This window comes from Mirounga leonina, unplaced genomic scaffold, assembly GCF_011800145.1.
Source record: "Mirounga leonina isolate KUSES-001 unplaced genomic scaffold, KU_Mleo_1.0 Mir_127, whole genome shotgun sequence".
Taxonomy (NCBI): Eukaryota; Metazoa; Chordata; class Mammalia; order Carnivora; family Phocidae; genus Mirounga; species Mirounga leonina.
The window spans coordinates 63,178,230-63,198,422 of record NW_023270316.1 but is presented as its reverse complement, the minus strand read 5'-3'; positions in this window follow the sequence as shown (position 1 = coordinate 63,198,422).

The window sequence follows — 20,193 nt, the reverse complement described above, 5'->3', positions numbered from 1 at the left end:
GATGTCCATACCTGACTCATCTAAGTTGCCCGCTGAGATTAAAATCTGACATGGAAAGTCAATTAAGTGGTTTCTGTTGAGGCTGGGGTAGAGGTTGGGCTATGCACGTGTGTGTGTGTGTGTGCGTGTGTGCTCACTTGGAGAGGACAGGCTAAGTCCTGTCGTTCAATAAAGCGAAGAACAGATGGCACTGTCAGTTCGAGGCACAGCACAATCACACGCCATGTGAGCATCCCTAAACGGTGCTGCATATGCAAACCCACGCTGCCAGCAATCCCTCTGGCATTTAAATCCCTGGAGCTCCAAGAGAGCATATTGCACCGCATTCCTCTGAACAATAAAAACTGCTTAACTTTCTGCCTTCCCTCCACATTCCTTCCCACTCCCTGCTCCCTGGGGCAAGCTGGAGATGAGCTTCAAACCTAAGTTTTATGAAGTCAAGTCTTTAAGTCATTTGTGCTCCAGGGCAAGGAGAGAGTGACACTTGTGATGTTGGGAATAAATGAGTGAGACTCAGCCCAATAAATGTGAAAATTATTTATTCACTGTATGAGTATATGAAAATCTCCCTTTATGGGCAAAAACCTATATGGGATAGATAATGATAGTGAAAAAAGAAAAGAAAAGAAGAGAAAAAAGGTACGGTCTCTGCCCTCAAGCCAGCTCAAGCTGGTAATAAATCAGAGGAGGTAAGATACACAATGTGTCCAAAATACAAGTTGGAACTTAGAGAACGTAAAGTGAGAAAGTTTCTATGAATGACATCACTGCTAATTGAAAGGATAAACTTGATGGAGTCAGTAGTAGCATTTGACTTGGACTTTGAGAAGGTGAGTTTTAAGTTGGAAGATAAGAGGGTTGTAATTCACTGGTGATAACAATGAAAATTATCTATATAGTACTCCAGTAATTCCTATTTCTATCACTAATCTTTTAGCCCATCAAAAATTAAAATGAGAAAAAATATTTAGTCTTGGGATTTGGCCATTTTCTTCTTGTTGAAGAATTCCCTTTGCAACAATTTCCCCTCTTGAAAACTTTCAGTTTAATTGGAACTCGCACACTGCCTCTTGATGTAGAGTGGTCTACCACTTTGGAAAAGTAAAGCTAACTGTGGGCCATATCCTATGATCCAATAATCCACTCCCAAAAGGCACTTTTTAGAATATTTATAGCAGCACTATCAAGTCCCAAACTGGGAAGTTATCCAAATGCCCACTGATACCAATATTGATAAATATATCATGGAATATTCCCTCGATGGAATGCAGTCTCTTAACCATCTGAGCCACCCAGGCTCCCTAGAACTTTCTTTTCATTAGCTCCGAAGACCGTAATGTTGTTTCCACTTGGATGTATCACAGGCCCTTTAAATGGAACATGTGCAAAATAGAGCTTGATACCTCCCCACCAAAAAATCCCTTTCCCTCCTATTCTCCCCATCATGGTGAAAGTTCCCTGCTGTCCACCTAGCAATCCCATTCACCGGTTGGTCCTCCTAGACGTTCTTGTCCTTCTTCTTCCTCACTTAATCCACAGGCTCTGTCATTTCTACCTGCTAAAGAGCTCTTAAATCTTTATCTTTTTTTAGTTCCAAGCCCACCCCAAAAAACTTGTGGAATAAATGAATCTCCGTAGTCACCAAACCCCCTGTTTCTCAGCTAGCCACTTCCCACCCATCTGTTCCTTCTACAGTCTTTATATAAAGAGTAAGTCTACCCTACCCTTTCCTAGCCCAAAAATCTTTGAGTCATCTTTGACTCTTCTCTCACACATCCAATTGGATAGCTGTATCTTCAAACTGTATTCAGAATAAAATCCAGGCTATTTCTTACCACCTCTTTCCCATCCTTACCACCTGGACTCTGCAAGCCATTCTCCAACCAGCATAAGCCATTTGCACACCTGTTCTTGTGCTCCACCCACACTGTTGGGTTTGCTGTACCCTAGCACATTATCCCATTGTGTGTGCACACTCTCTTCTCCCTGCTAGGGATGCTCGTTCCCCTCTTGCCAACCTGGATAATTCTTTCTCATCTAAGGTGAGCATATACCATCATTTTCTCTAGGATATCTTTCCTGGCTCTTTCAGGCTGAGCCAGTACTCTATGTTTTTATGTATCTTTATATTCTGAGTGCCAAGCACATTGTCTGGCATGTAGTTTGTTCTCAGTAAATTCAGAGACACGTGATGAACCAACCTATTGCACTGTTAATAAAGCCCTGCCATAATGCCTTTTGCAAACATTTATTATAATAATTACCACATCCTATTGCAATTCTTGATTTCCATTCTAGCTTCCTCACCAGGTTAAAAGCTACTCAAAGTCAGGAAATGTGTGTCTTAATCATGTTTGCATCCTTTATATGCCCACAGTAGTGTTCAAGAATAATTGCTAAATGAGTAAGAGCACACATGAGTTGGGAGGGCATTTATAAGTCTGTGTTTCTTGCTAACTGCTCTGGACTGAATTGTGTTCCCCAAAAAGTCATATGGTGATGATGTGATGGTATTTGGAGATAAGGCTTTAGGAATTAATTAGGTTTAGATGAGGGTGGGGCTCTCATCATAGGATTAGTGCCCTTACGAGAAGAGACATCAGAAAGAAAAAAAAAGAAAGAAAGAGGAGACATTGGAGAGTGAGCCCTCTAATCTCTCCTTCTCCATGTGTTCCTTTCCCTTCAATGTGAGGACACAGAGAATGCAACTTTCTGCATAGGAGGAAGAGAGCTCTCACTAGAATCTGGCCATCCTGGCACTCTGATCTTGGACTTCCAGCCTCCCGAACTATGAGAAAATAAATTTCCATTGTTTAAGCCATCCAGTTGGTGGTATTCTGTTATGACAGCCCCACCAGAGTAATATAGTGTCCTATCTGAATTAGCTACTCTGGCTATTGTCAAGAGCCAGGATTGTGAAACTTCCTGAAAATACACATTACACTTTTCCTACAAACTACTGCTTTGTCTTGACTGTACATTTCAACTGGTTCCAGATGGCACTAATAAGGCCAAGATCAATCAGCTTGTTGTAATACAAAGTCACAAATTACATCCTTGGTCACAACCAGTCATCTCACTAAATCTTTGACTTAATGACCAATACCAGTCATCTCAGGAAAGTGAAACTGAATGACCCCATTGCTGGGAAATCAACCCAAAGCCCATTTCCTCCTAAGCAGTGGTCTCTAAGTGCTGTGCTTATGAATTAAGAGCAAAATATTATTTTGATATACTTTCCATTACTTTCCTGTAATAGACTTTTGGTAACTAAATACCTATTTATAATTAGAGCTTTTGGTTTACTATCTTCAAGTCCAGCCTATATCCGTGTCAGAACACACTGGACAGCTGTAGTCACACGCTTTTCTTAAACTGTTGCCAATGGCTAGGTTGCAGTAAATTTTAAGTTTGAAACCAGAAAGGCCCAGGTCAATTTCTAACCTCCTGATTGTCTGACTTCTTAATTTGGAGAGTCAATTTAATATTCGAAAAGAAGGAGAAGATACCCCGAGGACAGATCTAAAACAGACCAGGTAGGATGTAATTGTCTAACCCTTCCCCAACAAGCTGCTCACAAGGAATCCCACTCTAATTCTGTGTGTCTTATCTTCTTAGTTTCTGCATTGGTTTATTCCCAAATGAAAACTAAGAAAGAGACCGGTATGTCCGTGATTGTGGCTCATGCTACCAAAACATAGCTGTGGTGTGATTATAGAATGATGAATATTCTCCTCAAAAAGAGGAGATCAGGGGCGCCTGGGTGGCTCAGTTGGTTAAGCGACTGCCTTCGGCTCGGGTCATGATCCTGGAGTCCCGGGATCGAGTCCCGCATCGGGCTCCCTGCTCTGCAGGGAGTCTGCTTCTCCCTCTGACCCTCCCCCCTCTCATGTGCTCTCTCTCTCTCTCATTCTCTCTCTCGAATAAATAAAATCTTAAAAAAAAAGAGGAGATCAATTAATAAATAAAATAAAATAAAGAAAAAGAAATCATAAGGAAGAAGAAAAATAAGAATATTCGAAAGTCATGGTGTGCTTTGGTTCTTATGGGGCCTGTTTTTAGAACTTTCTTCATATGTAAATGCTTTTCCTGTGGGCCTCTGGTCACTATGCTAGTTCCTGTGGGATGCCCACATTGCACCTGCGAAAATTTATTTTTATTTTTTTAAAAGATTTTATTTATTTATCCATAGTTACGATTTGCTTTGAACTTTGTTATGATATGCAGCATGTTTTCCAGCTAAAATCTACTGATAATCAACATATTTTGCTCAATTCAATGGGAGCAGAATGTGCGTAAGTTCCGAATTAAAAAAAAAACCCTCTATTAAAATGAGAAAATGGCTGTAATTTTTTCTTAAAGAGGGTGGTCAGTATAGGTCTGAGCACTGGCTGGTGATTACATTAGTCATCAGTGAGAGTTCTATAACAAGCAAATCCTGGCACCACTTTCATTTCCATCTCCTCTCAGAATTTCTCTCTCTCTCTTTCTCTTTTTTTTTTCCCAAAAAGAGGGCTTTTAAGTGCATTAAAACTCATACGCCCAAGTAAAATGTAATAGAGAGCGGCTGAGTACTCAGGCTCTCTCTGTTATCTTCCCCAGATAAGGATGCCATGGAGGAGACAGTTGATAAGTTCTCACGAGGCACAACAAGAACCCCAAGGAAAGTCAGGTTCAAGTTGTCCTGATGTAATTACTGACGCCTTTAATTAAATCCTGTACAGAGGCATTAAATATTTCGGCAAGGTCTGTTTTAAGTTGTTTTACATCTTGAAAGACACTAATAGGGAATGATTTTCTCAGGTAAATGAAATTTAGCTGTGTTGGTGAGCAGAGCAGACGCAGCAGCTGCGGTTTTAATTAAACGTCCGCCTAACCATATAAAAAGACAGTGATGTGTCTTCACAGCATCTGGCAGCTTCGCCATCCTCCAGTCGTTCTTTAATTAGCATGCTGGTGAATTTAATAGAAAACGGCTTTAACTCAGGAGCAGATGGCTCTTCTGAGTGACAAGGGGAATGACAATTTCTGTCATGTTTACCTCGTATGTAGCTTTCTAGTCCGGAAGATCCCTTTGGAGCGCAGGTCTGATGAGATCAGAGGTTGGGTTTAATATCTTCTGGAAGCAACCAATTCTGAATCTTGTTCAATTAAAAACGTCTCACTCAAGAGCTTCCCGAGATGGTTTTCCTTTGTCTCGCCACGTTCACCTCTCATATTCTACGATGAGACTCCCCTTTCGGCTATTAAAAGCAAGGTTTTATAAAAATTTATATAGTTTCTCTGAGGCAGATAAAACTCCGTCAGATCCAGTGCAGTCTCGAATGACAATCTGCATCAGACTTTTCAAATTTAGGAACCATGAACCCCAGCTCCCTCTTAGCTGGCAATTGGCTTGAAAGAAGAAGAGAGGAAAGGATCTTTGGTTTTCATAGTTGGTGTTTTTGAAACGAAAGAAGTTGTTGCACCCCAATGTTCATAGCAGCAATGTCCACAATAGCCAAACTGTGGAAAGAGCCGAGATGCCCTTCAACAGATGAATGGATAAAGATGTGGTCCATATATACAATGGAATATTACTCAGCCATCAGAAAGGATGAATCCCCAGCTTTTACATCAACATGGATGGGACTGGGGGAGATTATGCTAAGTGAAATAAGTCAAGCAGAGAAAGTCAATTATCATATGGTTTCACTTATTTGTGGAACATAAGGAATAGCATGGAGGACATTAGGAGAAGGAAGGGAAAAATCGGGGGGGGATTGGAGGGAGAGATGAACCATGAGAGACTATGGACTCTGAGAAACAAACAGGGTTTTAGAGGAGGGGGGAGAGGGGGTTGGTTAGCCCGGTGGTGGGTATTAAGGAGGGCACGTACTGCATGGAGCACTGGGTGTTATACGAAAACAATGGATGGTGGATCACCACATCAAAAACCAATGATGTATTGTATGGTGACTAACATAATATAATAAAATTTAAAAAAATAAAATAAAATAAAGAAAAAAATCGTAAGGGAGAAGAAAAATAAGAATATTCGGAAGTCATGGTGTGCTTTGGTTCTTATGGGGCCTGTTTTTAGAACTTTCTTCATATGTAAATGCTTTTCCTGTGGGCCTCTGGTCACTATGCTAGTTCCTGTGGGATGCCCACATTGCACCTGCGAAAATTTATTTTTATTTTTTTTAAAAGATTTTATTTATTTGAGAGAGAGAGAGAGAGTGAGCGAGCACAAGTGGAGGGACAGAGAGAGAGAAAGAAGCAGACTCACTGCTGAGCAGGGAGTTCCACACGGAGCTCCATCCCAGGACCCCAAGATCATGACCTGAGCAGAAGGCAGATGCTTACCCGACTGAGCCACCCAGGCGCCCTTCACCTGGCAAATTTTAAAATAATGCCTTTAGTTCATTTTACATAGTTAAGATTGACCGAATCAAAAGTGGAAATTTTGTCTCTTTGGATGAAGAGTGGTATTTCTCCATTTATTTTCAGGTTTGCAAGTATGATTGTAAGCAAACTAGTCCAAACCAGTCATCGACAGCGGGCATGTGTTCCTAGCTGCCAGCTGCGATACCGAACACTTTATTTAAATTATCTGATTTAATTCTCACAATAAGCCCATAGGCCTGTAACCCGTTTGACAAATGAAGAGATGATCTCAAGAGGTTACCTGGGCCAGTTTTGGGTGCTGGTCTGTCAGACCACAATATTGTTCTGTCTTCCTGGTATGACCCTGTTTTTAGACCCAGAGACCATTGACTGCTTATTCACAGAAAAAACATGTATCACATCTAACCATGTGCCAGACAGGTGCTGGGGATCCAAAGACATATAGATCCTTGACCTTGAGGAACTCTCCATCTCGAGGGGTAAAGAGCTGTATCATCATAAGCACAATAAATGTGATGAGGATTGTAGTAAAGACACAGGCAAAAATGTTTTCAGGTATCAGGCATAAATTGACATTGAATTTGGTTTCTTTTTTGCCACCCTGCCCCAACTTTACTGAGGTATAATTGACAAATTGTACACATTCATGGTGTACAACGTGATGTTTTGATGTACATATACATTGTGAAATGATTATCATAATCAAGCTATTAACACTGCATCACCTCACAGAGTTACCATTTGTGTGGGTGTGTGTGGTGAGAACACTTAAGCTCCAGTCTCTTAGCAAATTACACATGTATGATACAGTATCATTAACTCGAGTCACCATGCTGTATATTACATCTACAGAACTTGTCCTTCAAAACGAAAACTTTGTACCTTTTGACCAATAGCTACCCATTTCCCTCATCCCCAGAACTTGGCCACCACCATTCTACTCTGCTTCTGTGGATTCAATTTTTTTTTTTTTGATTCTACATATAAGTGATATCACATAGTATTCATCTTTCTGTGCCTGGCTTATTGCACTTAACATAATGTCCCCCATGTTCATCCACGTCATCACAAATGTTAGGATTTCTTTCTTTTCTAAAAGCTGAATAATACTCTATTGTATATATTTATACCACATTTTCTTTATCCATTCATCCATCGACAGACACTTAGGTTGTTCCCATATCTTGGCTATCATGAGTAATGCTAAAATGAACATAGGAGTGCAGATATCTCTTTGAGATCCTTGTTTTATGTCCTTTGGATATACACCGAGAAGTGGGATAGCTGGATCATACGGTAGTTCTATTTTTAATTTTTTGAGGAACCTCTATACTATTTTCCATGATGTCTATATGAATTTACATTCCGACCAACAGTGTACAAGTGTTCCCTTTTCTCTACATCCCTACCAACATTTGTTATCTTTTATCTTTTTGATGATAGTCATTTCAACAGGTATGAAATGATATATCACTGTGGTTTTGATGTCCATCCCTCTGATGCTTTGTGATGTTAAATACCGTTTAATTACCTGTTGCCCATTTATATATCTTCTTTTGAGACATGTCTCTATGCTTTGCTCATTTTCAAATCGGGTTGCTTTGTTTTTTGCCATTGAATTATTTGAGTTCCTTGTGTATTTTGGATATTAACCACTTATCAGATGTATGACTTGCAAATATTTTCTCCCATTCCATAGGTTGTCTAGTCACTCGGTTGATTGTTTCCTTTGCTGTGCAGAAGTTTTGTTTTATAGAGTCCCACGTGCCTATATTTGCTTTCCTTGCTTGTGTTTTGGGGATCATATCCAAAAAATCATGACCAAGACAAATGTCAAGAAGCTTTTCCTTTACGTTTTCTTCTGGTAGTTTTACAGCTTCAAGACATGTGTTTAAATCTTTCATCTATTTTGAATTGATTTTTGTATGTGGTGAGAGAGAAGAGTCCAATTTCATTTTTCTTCATGTGGATATCCAGTTTTCCCACCATTTATTGAAGAGACTATCCTTTCCCCATTAAGTGTTCTCAGCACCCTCACTGAAGATTAGTTGAACGTAAATGCATGAATGTACTTTTGGGCTCTCTTCTTTTCCATTGGTCTCTCTCTCTATTTTAATGCCAGGGCCAGAATGTCTCGATTGTTGTAACTTCATAACATAGTTTGAAATCAGGATGTGATGCCTCTAGCTTTGTTCTTCTTGCTCAAGATTGCTTCGGCTATTCAGGATCATCTTCCGTATGGATTATAACCAGTGAGGAATATTGGTTCAGCATTGCCAGATCTCTCTCTCTCTTTTTTAAACGAGTCAGACATTCAGAGTTTTAAAAAAATCTTGCAGTCCCCTTCTAGGAACTTAACATGGAATTACGCTTCTGCCATCTGAAGCAATATTTGCATTCATTACATACATTCATCACAACATGGTTGAAAGAAAATATTGGAGACAAATGCAGACCTATTCAAAGAGAAATTGCTTTATAAATTTTCTGAGCTTCTAAATACATGCAACTGATTCAAACTTAAAGAAAACAGAACACGTCTGCAAGGTGTATTCATCTCGTAAACTGCCAGCTTGCACCCATTTGGTCTTGGAGACCTGCTAGCTTTCTACTTGCTACTCTTTTCTATTTCCATTCCTATCAAACACGGTTCCTGCTGGCAGTTTTGGGAAAATGGATTATCATTTAGGGATGAACAATCCACCTTGGAAATTAATGTTCACGTTAAAGTTTAGTTTTCTTTGGAGTTAGCACCTTGGAGGCAGATTTAACTTGAAATGCATTCACTTGGCACCTTTGAACAGCTATTTATACTTGCTAGTGTTAATAAAAGAAAGCATTTGGCTCTAGGAGGGAAAAGGCACAGACTTGTGTTTATTCAATCAGCACAAAGAAAACTTCAGAAAACCTGGAGGATAGAGAGTAAGTAAAAAGAGGGATAAGAAGAGAGAGAACCCTACTCTAGCTAATAGAAGGATGCCAGGTCAGGAATCCAAATGCCTGACAAAGCATCTCTTCTACCTGAGGGTTTTCTCAATTCTGTTGTAAAATCTAAATTCTCATCAGGACATATTTTATCAAAGAGAATTTCTCAGTATATATTATCTTGCTAATCAAATATGGGTTAATAAAAATGAAATATAAGTACAATGAAATAAAGGATATGTGTACTCTGAATTCCACAAAAGAATGGCTATTCTTACTGAAAAATGATTACATTCATCTTGGAGACCTAGTCTCTTTCTAAGAGCAGTTTACCTTGGTCCACAACAAGAGATGTTTACACCATAAAAATCTTCTCAGGGCATTTCACTGGAGAAAATATATAAATGGTCCTTTATATAAAGAGATACTCTATTTCACTCCTAATAGGAGAAACACAAATTAAAACTACACTAAGATATCATTTCTTACCAATCAGTTTGGCAAAAATTCAAATGCTTAGCAACACCCTGATCATGGGGCTATGGGAAAACAGGCACTCCTCACACATTGTAGGTAGCAATGCAAAATGGTGTAACCACTGTATCAGCCTGGGTTCCCCAGAGAAACATAACCAATAGGATGAATGTGTGTATATGTGTATGTATGTAGATGGGTATGTATGTTTTTTAAGGGATTGGTTCATGCAATTCTGGAGACTGGCAAGTCCAAAATCTGCAGGGTGGGCCAGCAGGCTGGAGAGCCAGGAAAAGCTGATGCTTCAGTTCAAGTCCAAAAGCCGTTTGCTAGCAGAACTGTCCTCTTGCTCAGGAGAAGTCAGTCTTTTGCTCTATATAGGTCTTCAACTTACTGGATGTGGCCCACCCACATTCTGGAAGACAATCTTCTTTACTCAAAGCCCACCAATGTGAATGTTAATCTCATCCAAGAACACCCTTACAGAAACACCCAGAACAATGTTTGACCGCATACCTGGGCACCAGTTGAGTTGGCATATAAAATTAACTATCACAACTGTGATGTAAGAGAATTTAGCAGTATCTAGTAACACTACATATGCATTTACCTTATGATCCAGCAATCCCCCTTCTGGGAATGTATTGTGAAGGTACACATTCACAACATGAATCAACATGAAACAACATTTGCACAAGGTTACTATTTACAACATTGTTTGAAATAATAAAATATTGGAGAAAAACTAGGGTTCATTTGAAAAGAACTGGCTGAATAAACTATAATAATAAGATAGTCATATAATAGATTATTAGTTAGTAAAGACAAATACTAAGGTAGATCTCTGGACTTGTATAGCCTTATTTCCAAAATAGACTCACAAGTAAAAAAAAAAAAAAAAAAGCAAAATGCAAGTTAATATATAGTATGCTACCTTGTATAACAAATATGGGGAAATTATATATGTAACATATATATGTGAATGTAAGTATATATACACATACACATTTATGCATGAATACATATATACACACACATACACATGCATATATACATACATACACATTTAAACACACACATATACACACACATGCTTAATTTTTAAAAAAGAAACCTGGGAGGGACACCTGGGTGGCTCATTCGGTTAAGTGTCCGACTCTCGGTTTGGGCTCAGGTCATATCTCAGGGTCATGAGATTGAACCCCGGTCAGGCTCCGTGCTGGGTGTGGAGCCTACTTAAGATGCTCTCTCTCCCTCTCCCTCTCCTCCCACCTTCCTGCTTGCATGAGTACTCTCTCTCTCTCTCTCTGAAAACAAAGAAACAAATGAAACAAAGCAAAACCTGGGAAGGATAAACCAGAAGCACACAAAATGATGAGTTATTGAAAGTGTGTTAAAAATCTTTCTGGGATCCAAATCCAGATATTATTATTTTCCTTGATCCTTCCCTGGGCCAACTACTTTATAGTTGTGGATCTATGCCTATTCTGGAACCCCCTAAAATTTCAATGCAAGTAATTGTTTGCTTTTCCTTGAGAAAACCAGAAGTATTTAGGGACTGCCATGAGCCAGGGACTCAGGAAACTCTATCAATTTTCACAAATGCTTAATTAAGATCTCAAGTTCCTCGAGTTGCCTTGTCATTGTACCCTCATCCAAAATGTGGATGGCCTTTTGTATTCCTGAGCTCCGCTGATTAACAAGTCTCCAAAATAGATTCTATTCACCTTTTGTTCTTTTTTTTTTGGTCCCAAAAGGACACCACATGTGAAAGGAAAATGCAAAATTATCAGCTAAAGTTTCATTATTTGGTGTCTGATCAATCTGAGGGTGTCACTCTCTTACCCCTGATTGATTACAAGCTATCCAAAACTTCTGTATGTCAGTTACCAAAAGAAAACACAGAAGAAACTCTATTCTCACTGGCATTTTTAGGGGCATAGAGAGGGAAGAGATTCAAGGTTAGGAGACCATTAGAATGCTGAGGCAATAATACAGCAAAGGTTTCTAAGAGCTTAAACTAAGACCATGGCAGCAGAGAAAAAAGAGAAAAAGTGGGATAGATTTTAGAGATGCCTAGGTGTCTAGCTCAAGTGGATAGGTGGATGGTTAAATTATACTTTAGTATCTCCCTTCGCAGAAGGTGATCATCTTGATTTGTGTATGAAATACTAAAGCCAGAAAGAACAACACAATAATAAAGATGACTTTAAAAAGAGAGAGAGAGAAAGAAATTATGCACCATTTTGATTAACTGGTTCTTTATAAAGTAATTCACAGGTAAAAGAAATTACAGAATTTTCCTTCCATGCTAGGAGGAAATATAAAACTTGGCTTTTGTGACAGGAAGGGGGTGGTGGGGGTTGGATGTATTCTGAGTTCAGCAGTATCACTTTTGACACCCAAGTATTTAGGAATTCACTGTTACAGAGCAACAAAGGAAAATGGGGTCCCCATAAACACCATGGCTCCTTTACACAATCATTTTACTTTATTTGGAAATTTAGTAATATATTGAATTTCTTTTCCATGGAAAACACTGATGCTTGGAAAGCAGAGCAGTGTTGATAGTATTAGGGAGAAAATTACAAGCTTTATAGCATTGCTTGTCTGTCCTATAAGAATGATGGGTGCATCCCACTTGAGGAGGTGTGTGATTACTTGCAGATCCACATGAACACACAAACACACCCTGTGCTTTGAAGATTCAAGATATAGCATAATTCCAGTCAATCAGAAAAAGATGTGGCACAAGTTGAAGTCAACCAAAGATAATGGTGGTGAGCCTGGAGCAGAGGTTGATTTAATGTGAGGTAAAGGGGACACTTGGGTGGCTCAGTTGGTTAAACATCTGACTCTTGATTTCAGCTCAGGTCATGATATCAGGGTGGTGAGGTCAAGCCCCAAGCCAGGCTCTACACTCAGCGCACAGTCTGCTTGTCCCTTTCCCTCCCCTTCTGCCCCTCTCCCCTACTCCTCCTCCCCTTCCCCCTTGCATGTGTGCTCCCCACCCCCTCTCTCTCTCAAAAAAAAAAAAAAAAAGTGAGGTAAGGAAGCCTAAGTTTCAAAGACCCTCATGTGCATGTGCCCTTTTGAGGACCCCATGAGGAACTCACAGTGAGTTCTTATGGTACTTTGTGTTCTTTTACTTGAAAAGGACACCCCATAATGTATAAACCTCAGGTCCCACAAAATTTGAATCTGCCCTTGTTGTACACATTAAGTGGGGAGGGAGGTGGTGGTGTGGATCCTGCTAGGAGCATACAAAACTCCCGGGATGACCACTCAGACCTGCTGCTAGATAATAATCGGCCATCTCAAAGCCAGTGGTGGATTGCATTATTGTTCTCCACTTTTCACCCCTGCCTTTCTTCACTACCATAGTCATGGGATTTTACAGTTCATCTCACAAGAAACAGAATTTATTTCCTTGCCTCACTGATGTTAGATTCAACTATAGAGCTTGCTTTGGCCAATGGAATGTTCTGGATGTAATGAGAATAAAGACTTTAAAATAATGCCTATGGGTTAGTGTTTTGCCTTTATGCTCTTTCCTTTTTTTTTTTTTTTAAGATTTTATTTATTTATTTGAGAGAGAGAGAGCACGAGAGAGAGAGCATGAGTGGAGGTGAGGGGCAGACGGAGAGGGAGAAGCAGACCCCCCACTGAGCAGGGAGCCTGATGCAGGGCTCGATCCCAGGACCCTGGGATCATGACCTGAGCTGAAGGCAGCCACTTAACCAAGTGATCTACCCAGGCGCCCCACTTGGTAGTTTCTTAAAAAATATTTATTGAACACATGAATGAAAGAACGATTCACGTATTCTGATATTTTCATTTTAAATGCATATTGAGAGAGAAAATAATTTGAAATGCAATGTGTTTACTAAAGTGGATCTGGAAAGTACCTTGGAGATCAACCAACCTTCTTACTTTATAAATTGGGAAACCAGGGCCCAGGAATTTAAGGGATTTGCTTGAGGTCACCTGTGGAATCAAAATTCAAATATATCAGTTAGGATGTGTTCAATTATAACACTAACCCCAACTTAAGTGATAATTACTTTAAATAATAGTGTGGCTCTTGCTTTGTTCTGTTCTAAGGGATTTCCCAGTATTAACTCATCTAGTGTTCACGGCAACTCTATGATGAAAGTGTTAGTAGCCCAATGGTTACACATGGGGACACTGAGGTGCAGCACCTGTGAGTAACTGCCAAGATGACACAGTGAGTTGCAAAACTGGGCTTTAGACTCAGGCAGCCTGGTCCTAAAGCCCCTGGTCTTATCTGACTCAGACTGGCCAACTAAAGGAAATTTATTGGCTTAAGTAAGTGATACAGCTGATGAGGCTTGATCCAGTGGTTTAGCCCTGTCACCAGATTTCCTTTGCTTTCTGCACTCTGTGTTCCAGTGTTTGCTTCATCCTAAGACTGGCTTCCCTTGAGTTCCCACAACAGTGGCCAGCAGCAACCCTGATTATATGTCTTCATCTTCATATCCAGTAGGGAGAAAACATGCTGGCAGTACTCCTGAAGTTATCTTGTTTCTAGCCTCAAATCACATGCCCTATCCCCAAATCCAGTCCTGGTTATTTTATTTAGCCTGGGTCATGGACTTCACATAACCCCTTGGGAAGGAAAAGGGGGTTGGGGAAAGGCATTTTTGTAAACTCAACTAAGTCAGTTTGACTGTGTGCCAAATGTGCTCTTTAGTAAATATTGGAAACCTCCAGTATTTAAGAGTATTGACCCGGGCCTCCAACATTGCTTCCAGGTAGAATGCTACAATGACAGCGAGTCTCCAACAAAATCTCATCCAACATATATTTAACAAGCAAGCACAAAGAAACGGTCACACTGCCGGGTTGTAGCTCAGGGAAGTCCCAGTATTTGTCACATGCTAGTGGTTTCTGTCCTGGCTGCACATTAGAATCATCTGGGAAACATGGTGTGCCTGACCATTTAATGCTGGACCATTGACATCAGAATCTCTGGAGAGGGCCTCAACCAACACTCAACCAGTGTTTTTATTTTTAATTTTGTTATTTGAGTGTAGTTGACACACAATGTTACGTTAGTTTCAGGTGTACAACATAGAAATTTGACAGGTTTGTACATTATGCTATGTTCAGAAGTTTAGTTACTGTCTGTCACCATACAATGTTATTACAATATCATTGCCTATGTTCCTTATGCTGTGCCTTTTAGTCCCGTGACTTGTTCATTCCATCAACCATCAGTATTTTTAAAAGGTCGCAAGGTAATTCTACAGGGTAGCCAGAGTTAAGCATCACTCCTCTGGGCACTTACAACTAGGACATGTATGAAAGTCCCAGCAATATTCTGAAGGTAGGACTAGTCAGCCTGACAGAGCAAGGCATGGGTCTTCCGTGATGTGCTGCCTCCATGCCCCTGAACAGCAATCTTCAGTGTCTTTATAATACTGAACTGTATCAATTTAAATAAAAAAATGAAGCTTCCACATTTGAAAAATGATATGTAGAATTTTTTTTTCTTCCTAAGCTTTAGTCATCGCTAAGAACTTAATTTCTGGGATATTGAAAATATTGGCATTTGAAAATAAGTGGTTACATTATTTTTCAAACTGTAATCTATGGAACGTACATACCGTGAATTTATAACATCATCAGCCATTGAAAAAAACACAGGAATAACTTCTTTAATAGTATGAAATTTTGTATTATTCATCTTTCTCTTTGAGTTTGGGTTTTCCACTTTATTTATAGACTTTCATTTTAATTTATTATATTTTATGCTTGAAAAGGTTTTTAGTAATCAACATATCAATTGTATCTAAAACAGGTAGATACAATTAAATTTTAATTCATAGAAGTTTCTATGACCAAGTTTCAAAAAAAAAGAAGTTTCTATGACCTCAAATCTCAAGAATTTTTTTTCTTTCTGGACTAAGTTGTCATTGTAATTATTACATTAAAATTAATAAAAATATCATAACACATCACATATATTTTGTTGGAAAATTATCAAACAGAAAATAAAATTTTATTACAATTATATCTTTTAATAAGATAGTAGGAGATTTAAAACAAATTTTTTCATATATATCTACATATGTCCATGTATATTTATTAACAAAAATGGGACAGGATTCAGCACCAATTTTATGCCTATTTATCATTTTTATAGACAAAATTTCAAAGAAGACCTATTGATATAAATGAATAGATGAGAATCAAAGGAGGTTTGTTATAGGAATGTCATTCACTTCTTTGAACTCCTTCTCAGTTATACGTCAAAAGTCACGTAGTGATCTATCATCAAAATTAATTTTATCTTTCATCTGACAACTTGATTCTATCCCCTTTCCGTTTTGTTGAGAACAATAAATTATAAACGACCTGACCTATAAAAGCTCTTTATTTACTTGCTCCATACCAATTCCAATTTGTGGAATTTTTTTTTTGTCATCTGTTGCCCAGTGCCTTCACACTGTCACCCCCCACCAAAGAATGTGCCATAATAAGGTGTGATAAGGCTGAGAGCAGATGGGCGTCATGGGTGCTGGCACAGGACCCCCAGCTCAGAAGGGTCCCACACCAGGTTTAATGCTCTGCTGTCAACATCTTGATAATCTTAATAATTTTGGAACAAGCGGCCTCACATTTTTGTTTTCACTGAGCCCCACAGATTATGTCCCTGGTCCTGGGTGAGAAGTCTGCTTTTCTTTTGAATAGAAGAGCATTGCAGGAATGGCGATGGAAAGGAGTGGTGGCCTACGGCAGGCATATTCCCAGGAAAACCAGTTTTAGAAAAGAGTACACCAGAAATGTAAGGATCTGGAGGTAGATTTCCTTAACACCCTTTGAAAAATTTTCTTATACACGCAAGGGTGCATGTGGCCCAATTTGAAGACCACTGCTCCTGTCTCCAAGAGACATGTGGCATGCCCACTGGGCCTGCTGGATTTTTACACTTCACTCCTGAAAGAGACTGCAATATTCTCAATCCACATCACCTAATCTGAGCATTAATCACTTCACCATTAACAATTAGTAATGTCCTATATGCTAGTCCATAGACCCCCTAGTGTATATTTTGGTAAGGATATTTTTAAGGGAATAACCACCTCTAAAGTGGGGCAGGGAGTCTTGCTTGATTAAGGAACTTCAAAATGCTAAGTAACTATACTGTAGATGAAGATGAATTTGTACCCAATCATCTCACTGTTTTTATACTATTTTAAGTTGTCACACGCACAATATTAGAGCAGCTGACAGATGCCCACTATATCAAGCTCAGGCTTTCTGACTCCAAATGTAATGTTGTTTTTTATACACTGTGCTTGTGATCCAGAGAGAGCATGGCTCCCCAGGAGAGCATAAGGGAGAAGGGACTGCATCACAGTCCCAGACTGGACTATCTAACAGAGATGTGGGGGGTGGGGGGTCCACCCAATTCTGAGGACCTTTTTGATTCATAGCACCCTGGTTTTCATTCCAGGATTTGTATATTGTTTGTATCATTTCAAAAATACGTTATTTAGTTGATTAATTCTGCTTTAGATAAAAATATCATGTACTAAGATATCATGTTCAGTACGTCTGAACAAACACCCAAAAATATTTTAGGACAAAGGTTTAGGACATTAGAGATGAAATGAAGCAACAGAGCTCTGGGCGATAGAAGAGAAAAAGAAGTACTGTTCCTGGTAGTGGTGAGAAAAAGTGAAACAACTGGGTTACACTGGCTCTCAGTGACAGGAAGATAATCAGAGTGAAAGCTATTGACATTTAAGCAGGAAGTGAAATTAACACCACCTGTTCTTTCATGCACCTAAGGATTACTGAAGATGACTGTACTTGAAATAAGATGAGTTGGGTTTTAATCTTAGATCTACAATTTTCTGAATCATTGAGCTTCTTCTAAGACATAATTTTTGCTTTTATCAAATAGTTCTAGATACTACCTTCCTAGTGCCACTTACAGGAGTGTTGTAAATTCACAGGAGAAAACAATCATTCCACTATTTTGCTACTAAACATGCAAATGGTATGACTTTCTCAGGATACTGACACAAAAATATCATAGGTATATAAAATATATATGAATTAATACATAATTTCATATAATAATTATTGTAGTTATTAATAGTAAATATGTATAATTTATTTCAAGCCCATACTGTGTATAGGGAAATTTAATCTAGTTAATTGTAAGCAAATACCATCCTTTTAAGGATTAAATTCAGTCAATAAAAAAATCCCATCCCCCTTCATCTTCTTTCCAGAAGAGCATGAAATATCCAAGAGGCTTTTATTTCACATAAGAATTTAATTTTGATTATTCATACTTTTTTTTTAAATGATTTTATTTATTAAAGAGAGAGAGAGAGAGCACGTGAGGTGAGAGGAAAGGGTAGAGGGAGAGGGAGAGGGAGAATCTTAAGCAGACTCCACGCTGAATGCAGAGCCCGACATGGGGCTTGATCTCAGCACCCTGAGATCATGACCTGAGCTGAAATCAAGAGCCGGCTACTTAACTTAGTGAGCCACCCAGGTGCCCCTGGCCATATGTCTTCGAGTACTTTTTCAGCCCCATCTTCTTTCTCTTCTCCAGGAAACCTGATGACACAAACATTACCTCTTGTATTATAGCTCCATAGGTCCTTGAGGCTCTATTCTTATTCTTTTAAAATATTATTTTCCCTTTTATTTGGATTAGGTAGTTTCTATTTTTCAATTTTTCAATCTTACTCATTTTTTCCTTTGTCTTCTTCATTTAACAGTTGAACCCATCCACGTTTTTGGTTTTTTTTAATTTTGATTATTTTGTTTTACAGTTCTAAAATTTCCATTTGGTTCTTCCTTATATCTTCCATTGCTTTGCTGAGACCTCCTATTGCTTTCATTTGTTTCAAGTCTGCTCATAATTGCTAGTTGAAGTATTTTTATGATGGCTGCTTTAAAATCGTTGTCAGACAATTCTAACATTTCTGTCATCCAAATACTGGCAGCTTTTCTCTTTTTTTTTTTTTTTCATTTAGTCTGAGGAATATATATTTCATTCCCGGTTTTTGCTGTGACAAGTGATTTTCTTTTCTTTTTTTTTTTTTTAAAGATTTTATTTATTTATTTGAGAGAGAGAGAATGAGAGAGAGCACATGAGAGGGGGGAGGGTCAGAGGGAGAAGCAGACTCCCCGCTGAGCAGGGAGCCCGATGCGGGACTCGATCCCGGGACTCCAGGATCATGACCTGAGCCGAAGGCAGTTGCTTAACCAACTGAGCCACCCAGGAGCCCGACAAGTGATTTTCTATTGACACCTAGACATTTTGGATTTTATGTTATGAGGCTCTGGATCTTATTTAAACTTTCTGTTTTATGTGATTCCCTGACAGCGCTCCAGGAGGGGAAGGAGGAGAGGTGCCACCTCGTTACTGCAGACAGGGGTAGAAGTCTAGGTTCCCCAGACAGTCTCCATTGATGCCAGAAGAATCCCTGATGACTGCTGGGTGGGCTTGGGCATTTTGGCTCCCCACCAGGCCTCTAATGATACTTCTGTGGATGGAAGTGGTAGACGTGTCTCTTTATTGCTCCACCAATACCACCATGTTAGGGGAGGTGGTCTCACTGCCACTAGATATTGGTCAAAGTCCTGACTGTTCACTTGTTCTGTTCTGATAGCACCCCAGTGGAGAGAGGTAGGGCATCTCATTACTGCCGGTGGGGGGTGGGGGGCAGTCCTAGCCTGCTACCCGTCTTTTTCTGACACCATTTGGATGACTGTGTGAGGGGTATTGGGGAGCCCTCAATACAGTCTGGTGAGGGGGGGGAAGCTGTAGGCTTCCCACTCCGCTTTTGCTGGCATGGGTGAGGGTAGGGCCACAGCAGAAAAATTATTGTCTAAAAATGTTGTCATACTAGTCTGCCCCTTACCTGGGTCTTTGGCTAGACAGAGCAGGTGTTTGTTGTTGTTGTTGTTGTTTTGACTAAGTCCACTGGCATTTTTGAGTTGCCAGTTTCTCCAAGTACCCAGTCTGGGTTATAGATGAGGCAGAAGAGAAACCCAAGGAACTCACCACCATGTCATTTCTCAGGTCTGAAAGCCTCCAGTCAGTCTGGCTCTTTCTCTCTACCTTTCCGATTCTGCTTCTATTTCTTTATCTATAACATCCAGGAATTTTAGCTATGTAGAGGGAGGAATAAGAAAAAGTATGTCTACCCCATCTTCCTGGACCATTTATTTTTTAGGAGCTTCTGTGAATCTGCACCATAAAATGCTTGCTGTCTCTGTTTGACTTCTTCAGTGAGAGATGGCTTCATCCTGTCTCATGCTTCTGTGGCTTTCTAACCTGTCTTTTATAATATCTGTAATTTTTTTCCAATAGTTCTTGTAAAACATGTGATTTATATTTTTTACTCT